Source organism: Lichenostomus cassidix, chromosome 6 (assembly GCF_008360975.1).
Source record: "Lichenostomus cassidix isolate B80296 chromosome 6, HeHo_3.0, whole genome shotgun sequence".
In the NCBI taxonomy this organism is placed as follows: Eukaryota; Metazoa; Chordata; class Aves; order Passeriformes; family Meliphagidae; genus Lichenostomus; species Lichenostomus cassidix.
In genome coordinates this window covers 8,329,927-8,346,457 of record NC_139487.1, presented here as the reverse complement: position 1 = coordinate 8,346,457, position 16,531 = coordinate 8,329,927, and positions in this window count along the sequence as shown.

Below are 16,531 nucleotides of genomic sequence, written 5' to 3'. Positions count from 1 at the left end.
AGGAGATCACTCTTGCCCTCCAAATCAGGAAAATTCACACCTCATTGCCACCAAGGGGGATTCCAGACAAGGCATATCCAAATGGGAACAAAGTTATTTGAATGAAAAATTCAGCCATCCTCCTTCCCCTGCCTTCCTCCGTCAGCTCCCTGAAGTGACAAGCAGCAAGAAACCTCTTCGGCCTTGCAACGTTTGAAGTGAAACTTTTTGGGAAATACTGAAAGTCACTCACGGTCCCAGGGGAATGGTGATCCATTTTTTTCCACCCTCCCTTCTTTGTAGTTTGCTTTCCCCTATATACATTTTTTTTTCTTACTGCAGCTTTTCTGATCACAGTATCACAGTGACTTTATCGCCGTCACCTCCTCATTGTGAACCAGCCCATCCCTTGGAGGCAGAGAGCTATTGTGGAGTTGGTAAGTAATTTGTTTTGTTCAATGGATTTCTTGTTATGCATGCATGCAAAGCCACTTTTATCTCACATTTAAATTTGTGTTTTGCCTCTTATGATTGGTTTTGTGACATCAAAAAGCTTTCAGCATCTTCAAAAATCAAGAAGAACAAACTCTTAGAAAAATAAAATAAAAATAAAAAGAAATCCTTCCTAATACACCCAGAATTTCAGTGCAGCTTTAGAAAAAAAGAGATTCACATGGGATACTGGCTACTAACGACTATGGAAATAAGCCTGATTTTTTGATCTCTAGGCCCAAACATTATTCATTTTTTTCCTTAGCCTCAAACAATGTCTTCAGATAGCCCAGGTAAAAGCAAGCCAGAAACAAAACAACATCATAGAGGAATTGCTTTATGCAGATACTTTCAGCTACACTACACAACTCGCATTGTCTTTGAACCCAGTGTGATGAGAGAATGATTTGAGACTCCAGGGACAACTCCTGGATATGTTTTTACTTCAGCACACTGTAGTGAGACAGAAATCTTTGGCTTAAGAAATGTGTTCAGCAATCTTCTGCATTTGTGGAGTGTTTATTTCTGTCTCTCTAGTAACTCTCTGGACAACGATGAGAGCTGAGGTCAAGGAGCAGACACAGTGCACATATGAGGTTATGGAGAGTCTCTTTAACCTTTCAGAAAATATTTTGTCCATGCTTACTGGGTGGCTGGGAGCAGTAGTGGGAGAGTCCAAGACAAATCCTCCTCATCATCAGGATAAGTGGCTTTAATTGTAAGGCTGCTTTTCAAGGAAGGAGCCACATATATTCTTGAATTTTCAGTCACCTGCCTACTTTCCTAAGAACACTTTTATCAATTTTTCTTCTTGGGAATTGGCTAGAATTTGCCTAAATATCTACAGTGAATTGAAATATTGAACCTCAATACAAGTGAATTGCAGAGTCTGTGGCCTCTGACATGCAGGACCTGAAGATTCAAATAACTGAAGGAGAAAACACAGTCCATAGAATGGCTTTCAGAGGTTTTCTCAGACACTGCATCATAAACTATTTGGAACATTTATCTACAGTTTGATTTGTTTCTGTAAAATTCAGGCTCTTTCTAGAAGCAACTGAACAGCAAAGATTTTTTAAAATTTGATGCTCTATGACATTTCCCATTCAACACTCATTCTTTGATGAAGAGGTGTGGACCATAGGGCAAGGGATCTTCTCTGAAGCAGCAAGGCAATGCACACAGCAGAAGCCCTGCTGCCTCCCAGGCATCCTAGCTCTCCAAGTCATGGTGAATAAGTGATGCTGGTTGGGACATGTATGCTTTTAATAAAACGTTTTTTAGTGTGGAAAAAAAACCCCAGAACCCTGTCTTGCTGCAAATTTACAGTTATAAAGCTGGAGTCCCTTTGCTGACCAAAACAGAGCCCTTAGCAAAAAAACAGGCTGGTCAAATTTAAGAACAAGCATGATCTTACATCTCACACTGTAGGAAAGACTTGGGATGCAGAGACAGCTATGCTGTACTTTCAGTAAAATCTTTTGTCCAAGATTTTTCCTAGGGCAAGGGATTTTCCTTCCCCCAAGGTGGGAAATACTGCATTCCCATTAGTGTGGGAGGAGCAGGGTACTCAGGTTCACAGCTGCTCATGTGAACCCACACACTCATGGGGAACATATATGCCAGCATTTTGCCCAACATGTCTGTGTTGGTTCTCAAAAAATGTACAAGGAGTATCACACAGTGCAAACCAGAGGTGTGACCTAAATTCTGTTTCATGCACCAGCCATCCCCCATTTTTAAATTGCTCACCATATCCAAGGTATACACAGAAAAGAGAAACCTCTGCAATAAACAAAAACTTTATTGAGAGTTAATTCCACTTATTTAAAGTGATGTGCAGGCTTTGCTATCCCAGCTATCTAACCTGTGAGTGCTATTGGGACTCTGGAGCCAGAGCCACAGAGCTATTTAGGTGCCTAATTCGGGCAAATGTCTCCCTTTCGTTCCCAATGAAATCAATTCCTCTGTTCTCAGCTTCTTTGTGAAAGTGGACTGAAGGTATTAATCATCCCGAGGAAAGGATTTTGGGTACTGTGGGAGTCTTTCCACTGCCTTGAATGGGAGCAGGACTGAGCCCTCTTTGCCTGATTAGGAAGGTAATTTGAGGCCATTACCAGCAAAGGTAGGAGGAAGGAGGTCTTCTAGCAGGGCCTGAAACCTTCCCCCTCTAGCCCCATGTTCACTGCTGCCCTTGGATTTTAGGGCCTTTTCATTCTGGCAAATGTATTTTATGAACCTGATGTACACTTAGCTAGAACAATCCCACACTGGGATCCAATTTCAGACCTACAAAGGTTGATTTATCCTTTTTCAGGCTATGTACTCATTTGAACTAAAATTACCCTGCTGCCAGCCTTCTTGATAGCAATTACATCTAAAGAGAGAGAACCACTGAACTTCATGTATTGGTAATGGTCTTTCCATCTATATTTTTCCTTGGGGATAACGTTGTATGGGAAAATTAGACACATTAGCCTAGGAAAAATAGTGAACAAAAATACATATTTTATACTTTTAAAAAGTATCCTCATGCTACCAATTAGAGACATTATTTAATGCAGGTATTTTAGCATTATGGTGCCGGTCTGTATATAAAACAGTACAAAACCATTTTTGATAGTTATTTAAGGGCATCCTAAATACACTCAAGACTAGTACATTTTAATTTTCAATAATGCCAGCAGACTCAAGCATTCAGATTTTAGCATAACCAGCAGGAAAACTGTTTGATGTTTTAATTATGTCCCAGAAAATGCTGAATGTGTTATAAAAGAAATCTGAAGAGGGGAGGGGGAAAAAAAAGGTTTTTATTACTGCTCAAGAGGAAGGACGTTTTACAACATAGCATTAAAAATGTAAAATGGAATAAAAAAGAACTCAGATAGTCAAAACTTTGTCTGCAACAAAGTAGGCCAGAGAAGCACAATAATATGTCTGTTAGAAGCAGTCAGCAGTGAGAAGTGAAGGAGAACATTTACATAGACACAGGGCTGAAGGAAAGGAAAAGCCTTAAAATAACCCCAAAGTCTTTTAAATTATGTTTAAGACTAGCCAGAACCCGGTAACCATTCCCAACAAGGTGTCTCAGAGGATTTCAGAGTTCCTGATTAATGTGGTGACCTACTGCTCTCTGATGCAATGCATTTAAAACCCAGCTGGGTATTCGCAGTCGGGATGAGGCTGTTGGGACTTCCTGGGGCTCTATCCTGCTGGCACTGGGGTCAGACTCCGCAGCAAGACTCAGGAAAGGTGTCCTCAAGGGAGGGGAAAAACGAGAACCTGAATTGTTGGGAATGAATTGAACCAGATGTACAAAGCCCCAGCAATTCAAGCAGCGATAGGAAGTAGTGTGTGTGGGGGGAAGAATTTGCCGAGGTTTAACTCTTCCTGCCCTTGGCAGGTGGAGGAGGAGGATGAGGGGGGACAGCACTGCAGTGTCACATGTCCCCAGTGCAGGGACCAAGGGAGGGTGGCAGAGCCACTGCAGGGTGGGGCTGGTGGAGAGGTGTGTGCAGCCAAAGCCTCCGCTAATCACACCCCTTGCAAGCACAGGACATGTTGCCAGTCCTTGCTCACACATACATCCAAAAATTCGCTGATTTCTGGGGCTCAGCTCTTTTGCTTTCCTACTGTTGAGAGCTCCTTTAAGAAATCCACATCTTCCATTTGGTTCAGATATATAATTTACGTCATGTCGATACATTTTTATCCCAGGAAATGTTCATGTCAGACTTTTTAAAGCATCAATACAGTAAATTTGTGTATGTGTATTTATACTCACATACATACACAATACATCTGAAAGGCAGGTCCGTGATTGTACTAGATAGATACATCTTAGCTCCATTGATGCTTTAAAAAAACAGCACAAAGCTTTCTGAGGCTATGGCTTGTTAAAAAAAATAACCCTTTATTGATAAAATCATAAATTATGTATCTAAACAAAACAAACAAAAAAGTGCCTGTTTTATTATGTAGTTGATAATGTCAAAATGATGAAAGGTTTTGGAGTCAGATGTCAATAGAATGGTGCTGTGAAACCTCCTTCAGCAGAATGGTATTTCAAAATGTCCAGTGTCATGCCTGGGTATTATGATATATGTTTCTTATTTACCATCTCAGTTCTTAGAGCTTCTGTGCTTTTGATATCTTGACTGTTTGCTTAAACTCTGTATGCAAATACAAAGCTCAAATACAAAGCTGGAGTATTAAGATTAAAGAAGAACTAGGATTCCAAGATTAAAAAGTGAGATGAATGTCTCTTGTAAATGTGTATTGTTAGTCTGATTTTAGAGGCTTTTTGGCAATGATTAAAAAAAAAAGATCAGCATAGTAAAAGAAATTATCCAAAATGCTTTAAAAAGCATGCATAGTAGAAAAGTCTTCCTCCAGCTGTAAAGGATCCACGCTCTGATGCCCATGACAAAAGTTATTGTTAGAGGAGCAGCAAAGCCCCAAACGATGCTGTTTGAACACTTCCCTTAATGCACGTTATTCTCTTATGTCCTTTCTGTTTGATTTCAGGCTGAGCCAGCTCCAGAGGGCTTGCACTCTCTGCAACAATTCCTGGGCACGAGGAAGGTGGGTGCTCTTCCTCAAGGCCAGGCAGATGCTCCAGCCTAGCTGCAGTCTCCCCGTCCCTCTCACCACACAGAGGTGTTTCCCAGGCCAGCCGGACACAGACACCTCTGGACCGCAGCTCTCAGGTTCCGAAATAGTCCCACAGCATCAGCCATCCAGGCTGCCGGTTTCTCCACCCCACCTTCTCATCCCTCCTCCATCAGAAGCGGAACTTGTCACCAAGAGAGCAGCTGGCATTGTTATTCGATGCTGTAAACTTTCACCTTTTGAATAGTGTTTCTGTGTCTGTGTCAAGGCTGGAAGTCTGAGTTCAGGGAGACAAAAACTTGCTTGACAAGCAAAGGTTTTTCTTTAAAGAAAGAAGGGGTGGGGGAATTGCTTCAGACTCACGGGAATAGGTGAAAGTGGCAGAGGGTTGAGACAAAGATCAGAAGTGATCCCGAGCGATCCGTCGTGGGAGGATGCTGGGAGAGGGATCGGCATCCTTCGGGCACCCTGCTCACCGCAGAGAGGAGGCAATGCAGCACCTGCCAGCTGGGTTTGGTGCGAGGCGTCAGCCAAGGCAGCCGGCAGAGGAGGGAGTGCTTTAGGTTCAGTTGCTTCCTACCGCCTTTTTTTTCTGTTTATTGTCACTGTTTGCCCTTGCTCGGGTCCTGGCCGGAGAGGAGGCGAAGTTCCTTTCCCCTGGGGATTCCTCGGGCAGGGCTAGCGGGACTGCAGCCGGGGCTCCTTGCCTTGCTCTCAAATGATGCTGAGCAACCCCAGCAGCTGCACACGGAAAGCCACCCTAAATCACTGTTTCTCACTTTCTGTTTCTGTGTGTTTCACCTTTTTTGACTTGTGAACCATGAAGTGTTTTCCAGAGGAATGTGTCCTTTTTGAAATGCACATTCTTAAAGTGCTGTGCAGCATAAATGGACTTGTTTTTCTTAGCCACCTCTCACATACACCTTAGAAGTAGACCACAGGGCTCCCCAGAGGTCTGCAGACCCCCGGGTTGAAAACTAGTGCTCTAATGTTAATCCTTTCAGCTGCCCAGTCCAGGAAATGTGATTATTTTGTAACTGAGAGAACAGAGACAAAGAAAGGTGATGCCAGAAAACAGGAATTTTAAAAGCGCTGCTCCCAACTAGGAGCCCAAACATGGTTGGAAGTGAGGGGTGGTTTTCCTGCATGTCTTTCAGATGCTATTGAAATCACTCCCAAAATGTTCCCCTTTCATTAGTAGTCTAAATTCACATCCAGAGGTGCTAAGTGCTGACAAATCCCTCTGACCTCAGAGCCGTGTTTGCCTGCCCACCCCCAAGAAAATCACACCGGTTTAGTCCCATCTGAAGCAGTGGCCATAGCTGGGCTGTGAAAGGAAACAGTGCCAGATTTTGGATGAGATGCTGACATTTTTTAGGTAGTTGGTGTTCATAAACACTGGGAGCACGTCTCCACCTACTCTCCTGGGATTCCTCTCCCTTAAAGTGGAGCACAGTTTGAACACTTTGATTCCTGCAAGTATATTCAAATTACATTTGGCATTCACAGATTTGTAGATTTTTGAGGCCAGGAGTGCATCCTTTTTTCACCCATTTTTCCCTGCATTCAACCCAGTAACTTGCATCTGACTAGAGCATAGCTTTTGTTTGATTAAAGCACATCTGCCAGAAAAGTGTTCAGACCTGATTTGAAGACATCAGGAGAGAAAGACTCCACCTCTTCCCTTGGTGGTTCATTCTGGTGGCTAATCACCCTCAATGTTAAATATTTGTGCCATTCTTGCTAGATTAAAGAACATTTGAGTACGTGGCATTCCTATGAGATAATGCATGCAATGAAGTAACCTTTTAATCTTCTTTTTGATAAATTAAACAGTGTGAGATCTTTAGGTTTTGCACTGTCAAACATTATCTACAGTCAGTAAATCATTTCTGTGGCTCATTTCTGAGCCTCCTCCAATTTCATAATGACCTTTTTCAACATGACAACTGGATCCCACAGTCTAGCATATGTTTGCCTGCGGTGTATTTTATAACCTGATTATTCTTTCCTTTGCCACAAGGGTGAGAATCATCCCACCTAAGTTTAGCCAAACTAGAAGTTCTTGTATCTAAAAGTCAGCAAAATTTCAGTGCATCTGCCAGGATGCCTCTGTAGTCGTCAGAGATAGATGGAAACTTCTGAAGGGCAGGCTTTCCCATTTATGTAATGTTGCTTCAGGGTGTATCAGAACACCTTCACTTAGAATTCTTCCCACCTTGCCAAGAGATCTGTGTGTTGCAAGTGTCACCCCCTCATCATCAGGGTTCCCTTTTGTCCCCCTGTCAGGCTCTCTGTTTTCCCATACCTGTAATCAGCAAAGACTTTGAGAGAGCAGGTCAGAAGCATTTTCAAAGAGGGGAACATTTTCAAAAACAATTTGCAGAGATGTTCTAATGTGGACATAATTTTTACTGAGGCTGATTCATATGCATGAGGCTATTGATGTTTACTAACTGAATCCACTCAAGAAAACATCAGCTAGTTGCAGACCAGTGCTAGTCATTGCAAATTCCTTTAAGGAGAAATCCCATTCAGTGATGATTCTGTGTTGACAAGTGTATTTTGGAGATCTGCCAAGTAGCCAGCTCTTCACCCATTCATCCTGGTCCTTATCAGTATTGCAAATACCAATATTTCAATTGAAACAGTATGTGAATTAAACTTAACAGCAATTCCATAATTATCTTGCTTAAGAAATTCATTATAAAGTACCTCTAATCTTCATTTGCATTTTTCAGTCTTTTTTCTTATTCCTTTCAATTTATTTTGATTAATTGGCTCTTTTGAGCCAACTGCATATGTTCCTTGCTTGGACTCCTGTTTGTATCATTGGTGCAACTCTAGGTGTCTAGTGACCACTGTCTTTCATGGTTGTAACTAATTAACTACTGGCAGTCAGGAATGATGGACTGAATCTGTACATTTCTCACAAAAGGAATTATATTTTATAATTAGTTTTCTCTCTCTTATTTTGTCAAGAAATCCAAGTAATGCTTTGTTTACCAGCTTCATGAGACCTCTAGCATATGCCTCCCAAACTAAGGACCCCCTAACAGTGCAATTGCTCCCCTTGATGTGTTCCAGAGAGCTCTTAAGGAGGAACAAGTCCTGTTTTCTGGTTTGACTTAGTGGTCTACAAAGTCTCCTTCCACCACCACCTCCTGAGCTTTCTGAGTCAGCTAGGAGATTGAAAAGGCACTTGAAATCCTGGTGTTCACTCTGGGCTCTCAATCACCAGAAAACCAGATAATGGTGCTTTTACTGCTCATATTTCACCTCTTTTACCCCTTCTGTCTTTCCTGCACAGGATGAGATGGCTCCAGGAAACAGCACCACAAAGCCAGCAGCACAAAGTGGATGATGATGTGGTGACATTTCCTGAAAGTCTTCTGCTGCTGGTATTTTGTGAAGGGTCTTGACAGTGTGATGGCATCCCACAGCTCCTTGTGCATCTTCAGGTAAGTGCACAGTGTGCCCACAGGCCAGCCAAATCACAGGATCAGAGGAGTTAAAGAGAGCAAAGATGTGTCAGATCACAGAGCACATTCCCCTGCTAGTGAGTGCTGTCGTTCCTGCTTCAGCACATGTCAGATCTCAAACTGAGACCACAACTGATCTCAGCTAAATGGCCAAAGGGAGCTGGATGTACTTTTTTTACATTTTGTTTTGTTTTAGTTTTGAAACCTGATATTCTTAACTGTTCACAAAGGCCTTCTGCTGTGTGCTCATGGATGGAAAGCTGAGCCCAACACTTGAGTCTGCTTGCTGTACTGCCCACACTGGTGGTGAGTTTGGGTCAAAGCAACTCACTTTTCCCACCTTTCCCTGAGAGTGAGTCATGATGGACACAAATAAAATGAGCCTTCTCTCCTCATCCAGACAAGTGGTTTTTTTCTGAGACAGCCTTTATAAAGTGCAGGCAGAAATCAATCCCCAACACAAGCTAGAGACAAGAACCCAACGACACCCAGGACTGTGAAACCTGTGGCACAAAATTCACAGTGATCAAAGTCAAGTACTTTAATAGCTTTAGGCAAAAAACCTCCCAAATGATGTTGTCTTTTTTTGTCTCTCCTCTGCTGGTGCCTGGGACACAGTAGAGGAATGGGAAGGCAGCCATGCTGATGAACACCTCAATGACAAGGACAAGCCTCTGAGGGGACAGCATTTGGGCCCAGAGCTAAACAAGAAGGTTTGGAAAGGAGCAGAAGTGGGAAAGCTTGGCTGGTGTGAGAGGAGTGAACTAGAGAGTGAGCTATGGGTGAGAGATGGGAGCTGGGAGGAAACAATTGCAGGGGAGGAAGGAGAGAGGGCCAGGGAGAGTGCCTATGGCTATAACTGGAGAAAGCACTGGAGAAGGGCTGGAGAAGGATCAGAAGGAGGGAGGCAGGTATGATGTGTGCAGTGAGTGGATAGGAGCAGAGCAGAGCAGAGGGGCTGGCAGGGTGAAGGTGAGCAGGGGGACTGGAAAGTTGTAGTTAGATCTGCGTGAGCTGTGTAAGCCACAGCTCACCTCTGAATACTTCCCATCTGGGGAGAGCACAGCCCTTCACAAAGCTACACTGGGAGTGATGCTCAAAGACTCGTTTGTCTGGGCTGGGTGAAGACAAGGCTGTGCTGCCTCCTTGTCCTCTGACATCTCCAGCCTGCTGAGCTTTGGTGTCAGCAACCTGCCAGTGGTGCAGCAGAACTGCTCTCATGTGTTCTGTGATTCAGACACAGCAGGAAGTGTGCATTCAATTCCAGACACAGCACAGCAACCCAGCCCTGAAAGTCACAGTGCATTCAGTTTCCTGCCTCTGTGTGCAACTTTTTGTGACACAAGTTTAATTCAGCAGGATGTTTGCTGCTACTGATTTTTATTCTCCTTTCCTGGGGTTCGTTTAGAGCCTCACCTCTGCCTCTTTAGCAGGTCCTTATCTCCCACTGAACTGGCAAAACTTCAGGTGAGACAGGTCTCTTGAAGAGCAAAATTCAGTTCACATGGCTAAAGAAGGCCCCTATGAAATTTGGTCCATTCATTTGTGACCATGGGTACCAGTCAGGGAGCCAGACAGAGAACTGTCCCAGCTTGCAGTGCTCCTGCAATTGTCCATTAGGAGTGCACCATTCCTTGGGAACGAAGACAGCTGTGTCTCAACAAGCAGTTGTGGGAAACTAGCATATCAGAAAAAGAAAAAGTTGTTAAAAAATCAGGGCTTAAGGTACATTACACATGATGTGGCCTTCTGACTTTTAGGGGGGAAATTTGGAAGTGCTTCTACTCAAACCTGAAGTACATTGAGCTGAATAACAATCACTGCAAATTATGGTGATTCAAGAAAGCTTCTCTATATTTGTGTGAGGTCTGATTGTTTCTTCCTCTTGCCCCATATTATTTACTGTACAAATCCATTAGCATTGCTTTTTCTTGCTGCATCCAAGATACTGCAGTCTATCACTTGAGCTATTCACATTACATTTTATCCTTTCTTTGGAAGACAATCTTGTCTTCAATCAAAGACCTCTTGACAAAAGGAAATAGGAACAAGAACTTGAGATGGCATAATGCAGCAAAGTGCTTTCTGTACACCTGCATAATACAATTCAGTCTGCCTTTACTTTCAAAATTATGCTGAAAGATTTCTGTTGTTTACATTTGTTTGTGTGTGCCCTGACCCATTGCTCATTTAACCTTGAGGTTCCCTTCATTCCTCCTTCCCCCCACCGCTTCCCTTGTCTGTACCTCCAGCAGTTATTATCTTCTTTGTTGGTAGCAGTTTCTGTAATTGTGTTGCTGCAGCCAACACACAAGCATTTCTTTAGTCTTTTTTTTCATACCGAGGAGGCTGAGTGCAAGAGTCAGATGAGTGTAAGTATTTTGGATGATTTGTCAAACAGAATCTAGTGTGTCATTTTTAGAACATCCTCTTTAGAGCTGGTGATGAAGGGCTTTAGATTGGTTCAGGATTTTTTATGTAATGAAAAATTATTTGAGGGAAAAAGTACCCAAAAATCAAAGGTATGATGGGAATGACGGTGCAGATCTGGAGTTCCAGCAAGATCTGCAGCTGATTTTGGTTGAGTCATGTTGTCCTTTGAAAGCGTGCTGGATAGATTCCCTATGGGAAGCAAGGGAGACAGGAATTACTGCCTTCCTATGAAAAGGTATCTCTTACAGCTCCTGAAGGGCAGGTGGAAGTCATGCTGTGTTATTGACACCCACCTCCTTAGGCTGTTCCTGCTGCAGATCTTGCTTTGGGTTTCACAGAGGAACACACTGAGGGTACATTTGCCATGTCCTAGCCATCTCCTCTTCTCTTTCAGACTCTGCTGAGTCCTTTATTTATTTCCCAATGTGGCTGATATAACCATGGTCACTTCTTCCTACTTCTTCCTATCTCAAATAGCTTTGTGGCAATTTTTTTGCCATCTCATGTGTAAACTTGAAATCCTAGCACTGATCCAAAACATGCTGACTTTGTTGGAGTCTGAGCTGTGATGGGTTTTGTAGTTTGGTTTCCTAGATCATCGGACAGGCAAAATGTGGGGAGGAAGTCTGACGGCAATGCCGGCACTAAGCACATCTTTACTTGCAGAAAGGTCCCTTAAATCCTGTGATCTCCACTTCCCAATCACATAAATGTGCATCCACAAAATTGTGTTCATGCTGGTGTTTTTGTTTGAGATAGCCAAAAAGAGCAACTGTAAATACTTCTGTTTAACAGAGTAATATTGAAGGATCACCCTTTTGATACAACATACAACACTCAAATGTGGTTTCCCAAATATTTTTTGGCCAGAATGTCGTTCCAAGCAAGTAGCTCTAGATGTCCTAGTGTTCATTGCTGCCCTGCTGTTGGCATCCTGAGACTGTTGAAGCCATATATGAGTGGTCAGGAGTAACACTGTGGAACCCATGTTTTAGGATGGAAACCTCAAATGTTCTACAGTTTGCAGTATCCCTGATGGTGAAACCTGTTCCCACACACACAGTTGTCAGGGTCAAGATTGTTCAGTCACAGTTATTGGAAATTCTGCAGATGATTCATAAGCCCTGCTCACCCCCTTGATGACTGTCATAATCTGTGCTCCATATTTAAACTCAGATGGTCATTTGTGGCAGGAATCATTACTTCCACAGACAGAAAAGAAAGCATGAGAAGTTAGTAATTGTGTCCACTAAAAATTCCAAGTGATTTATGATTTATGGGACAGTTTATGTGTTCTGCACCACTTGTGTGTATATTCCTGTACAATAACCTGTGATTTTATAGACACCCTTTCTGCCTCAGAGATGTTTGCCTTTTGATAATGAAATCAATCATTGGTACAAACACACTATTTCTAATACTGCATAGTCCCCTACAGTCTGTAATAGCTGCTACATAAGTGAATCACTAATGATGATATCCTTATTTAAAGCAAAATCTGGCTGCTGACATCTTCTCTGTGTTACTTATCTCTGTGAGTCTGTGCTCTGTAAATTCACTGTAAATTCATTGTTTTCTGCCAGTGACAGACCTGACTCTTTACTATAGTGATGAGGAGCAAGCAATTCAAATCTTCTGCGTTAACTATCCTGGGCCTTTATCCCTCCCTTCTTTCCTCTCACTTTTTCCACTGGCAATGCCACATATTACATATTTCACTTTTACATTTTTCTGATCCACTGACTCCCTAACTCCACATGGGATGAAATAGTAGTATGCACCTCTGTACCAACCAGCTTGACACAGAAACTGGTGGGAGGCAGGGGACTGGTGGGAGTTTATGCCTCTCATCAGAGGCTTTTACTGTGGGTGAAATAGTGGAAGAACCTATGAATATACCTCACTTGTGTTGTTTTGCCCTGGATGAGACTGTAGATCCTTTGGAGAGATAATACATAGCATAACCAGGAAATAATAGGAATTATTTTCTTTTCCCATCCCTGCTTCCTTAGCGAATTGTTTTTCTCTTTTTAAACTTATCCATAGATTTCTAATCCCACCTCAAACTTGGGAGCCAGCACAAAAAGCACTTACCCACCAGGTGGCATTTTCTCACGTGTCCAGCCTTAATTCTATCATAAATGCTTTGTACATATAATTATAAAACTGAAGGCCAGTAAAGTGCACCTGTAGAGCAGAAACTTGCCTGTTCTCGACTCTGTTCTAATTATCAAGCCTTAGAGCAAAAACTAGGTTTCAAAGAAAACTTTCTGTACAGGCCTCAATAGAGTTAAAGGAGAAACATTTTAAGTTGATGAGCTGACACTTGTAGAAGCAAATATATTAAATAAATCATGATTCGTTTTGGGGCTAAATCTGACTTACATCAACTCTGGAAAAACTAGATCCTAATGAGTGACAGTTTGGTGTTTTCTGTCACTTCCTACAGTAATGGCCCCAAGCTGACACTGCTCTGTGGGAGTCTAATACTTCTGAACAAAAGTTTTTTTGGAGTGAGATAGACAAGGTAGAAATCCCAAGGTGACTGGAAGGAATGTCTAATGACTGGAAAGACATATTTACTGGCAGACTGTATGTAAGCTGTGACAGTTGACAGGGCTTGATTGTAATAAATATAGTTGATGAAGAGAAGGCTGACAGGTGAGGACAGAGAGAGAAAAAGAGTCAAAAGATCTGCATTGGCTGAACCCTATTAATGGTAAGTTGGTAACAAAGCCCAGAGTCATAAAAGAAAACAGGTATCGCAAACTGATGTCTAAACAGTGAAATGTGTAGGACTTGCAGGTTGCTGTAACAAGCTCAGATTTGTTGACCTTTCTTCTAGCTATTTTATAAGTGGTGTTTTCAGTTCATATTTCAGCAGGCAGACACCTGATATTTTTAAATACTGTGTATGATTAATCATGTAACAGAATAAACCCTGATCAAGGTCATAATTATTGCTTCAATCTCTAACTTTTGTTGCTTTGATCAGAGGATTTGATGTTGGAAAATGTGCCTCCACATGCTGTGAAAGAGGAAATCTTGCTGGAGATCTATTCTGCTGAAAACAAAAAGAATTTTGTAAAGGAAATTAAGCAACATAAAACCTGAAAGTATTTCTTTAAATGCAGAGGCTCACCACACACACACACACACAGATGGAGTGATTGACCCTGAAAATGGAAACAACTCTGGCATATTAAATCATGACACTTTATAACTGACTGGTCAGAGTTTCAACAATAGGATTTCCAATGAGCTCTGCACTTTCTTCCCCCAGGCAAATGTCACACACTGAAACTAAACAGGATCTTTTTTTTTTTTCTTGTTCATCCCCACGTGCTGTTTTCTGTGCCCGAGATACAAATCTGTATTCGAAAATGCCTTAACCCTTTGGAAGGGCAACCCTCCCTCTTCATGCCCCAGGAGAAGGGAGGTTTGTGTCAGCTGTGGGACGTGGGGACATTTTGCCTGCTTTGGCATCAGGGTCAGTCTGCATGTTTACTGCACTCCCATTTCAAAAGGGAAGAAAGGGAAAAAAACCAATCGTAAGGGAATACCTATCCAGAGGAAGGCACTCAGGAATTGCACAAACTTAATGTAAAGGTTAATAACAAGGAACATCCCTTGTTGGGAATATCAAGTAAGAGTCATCCTAAACTCTAGAAATGGGCCCGTTTAACAGCAGTGTCACTGTGTGCTTTCTTTCATCACACATGGACAGAGGCAAAAATCTCCTCATCTTCCTCCTTGTATGAAACACAAAGGCATTTGTGAAATATTTAGACAACTAAAATAGTTGAGAGAGCTTTTTTTAAAAAAAATTGCTGTCATTTTAAGTGGATCCCCTCCTTTCTTCCCCACCAGATGCTGCAGCCTCTTTAAGTGGTGCTGTGACTAAAAGAATTGTGGGGAGCGCCAAGGAAAATAAAAAGAGACCATAAAGTCACACAACAAAGGCTCTCAGGGTAGCACAGTGCTTATGTGTCAATCACAGCAGCACTCCCTCTTTGCCTGTCTCCCACACAGCACTGTATGCAGCCACTCTGCTTCTCACCTGTTTGGAATTGTAGGATTCAGAGCCATGGCTTGTCAGCATGGGAGTTGTCAGCCTAATTGGCACGTCCAAACTCACTTTATACACTCTAGTTGTCAGTGCCTGCTCACACCCCTGTGCACACGTTGCAGGTGGGCATGAGAGGGTCCTGTCAGGTAGGAAGCTCCCCATGCAAGTACACAGATGCTTTCTGGATTGATATTAAGTTAATGGTTGGACCTGATGACTTTAATTATCTACTCTGACCTTACTGATTCTAGGATAACCACAGGCACATTTTATCTGTACTTTGTGCACTGATATATTGAATTTCAGGACATACAGGTACACCTCATCTGCTGTCCTCTGGCTGTGATGTCAAAATAAATCTGTGGTCATTTACTTCAATGGCCATCCTTTGATAGGCAGAAGATGGGGCATCATTGTATTTAAGTAGAACAAATACCCTTAATTGTATATACGTAAATACACAAACATATGTGGAGTTTCTGCTCTGAAACCCAGCCTCGTGAAGCCTGAACTCCATGCCAACAAATTTCTGATGTAGTGAAGGCCTTGAGCCAGGCAGCTGGAAGCACAAGACAAAGAAAGTGATATTTAAGCTATGCTATAACCCTTGATTTTGTTTGTTTTTAATACATGTTTATGTGTATCTGTACATCTGTACATCACCTGATTTGTTTGTTGGGGGCTTTTTTTTGTTGTTTTTGGGGTTTTTGTTATTTGTTTGTTTGTTTGGCCTTCTGCAGAGACTTTACCACAACTTTAGGCTGGTGAGAACATGGAAACTTTATTGACTCAAAAAGCAGTGTGTTGGAGCCAATATAAGTGACTGTAGATGCTTTGCCTTTGGTTTGTTATCTCTTTTAGGCTCCAGGACACATTCAAGGTCAGTTCCTTGTCAGAAGACGTAAGTAGAAGACAGAGCAGGAATTAAAAGCTTCATGGAGTGTATCTTCTTTCATATGGAAACCTGGTCAAAATCAACATGACTATGACCATTGCCTGCATCAGGATCAGCCTTTCATTTCAGTACTGAAAAGGCTGAGAACTCTGTTTTTAAAGTGAATATAGCATTAACATGACACACATTTTTTTAGTGTTTCATGGCCTAATCAAAATACCATTGAAGGTAAAAACTGAATCCAAATACTGGGGGAAATTTTCCGAGGATAAATTCACAAGGAAAGCCAATATTCTCCTTCTGGAAACTGGGGATGCTCTGCAGAGTGAATTGTTTTCGCTCTGCAGAGTGAATTGTTTTCACTCTGAAAGGGAAAGGGTTAATCTTTCTAGGGCTTTTTAATGGAAGTTGTGTAACTGTTCTACCACATTTTTTGCATCTTTGAATTTAGACTGATTTTGGATATCTTCTGAGAGCCATGTTTCCCAAGAGGGCAATAATCAGCAGTCTGTTGTCAATGGTACAAGATGTATCATAAGGAACTTAGTAATGGTTCTGAAGGCTGGGAAT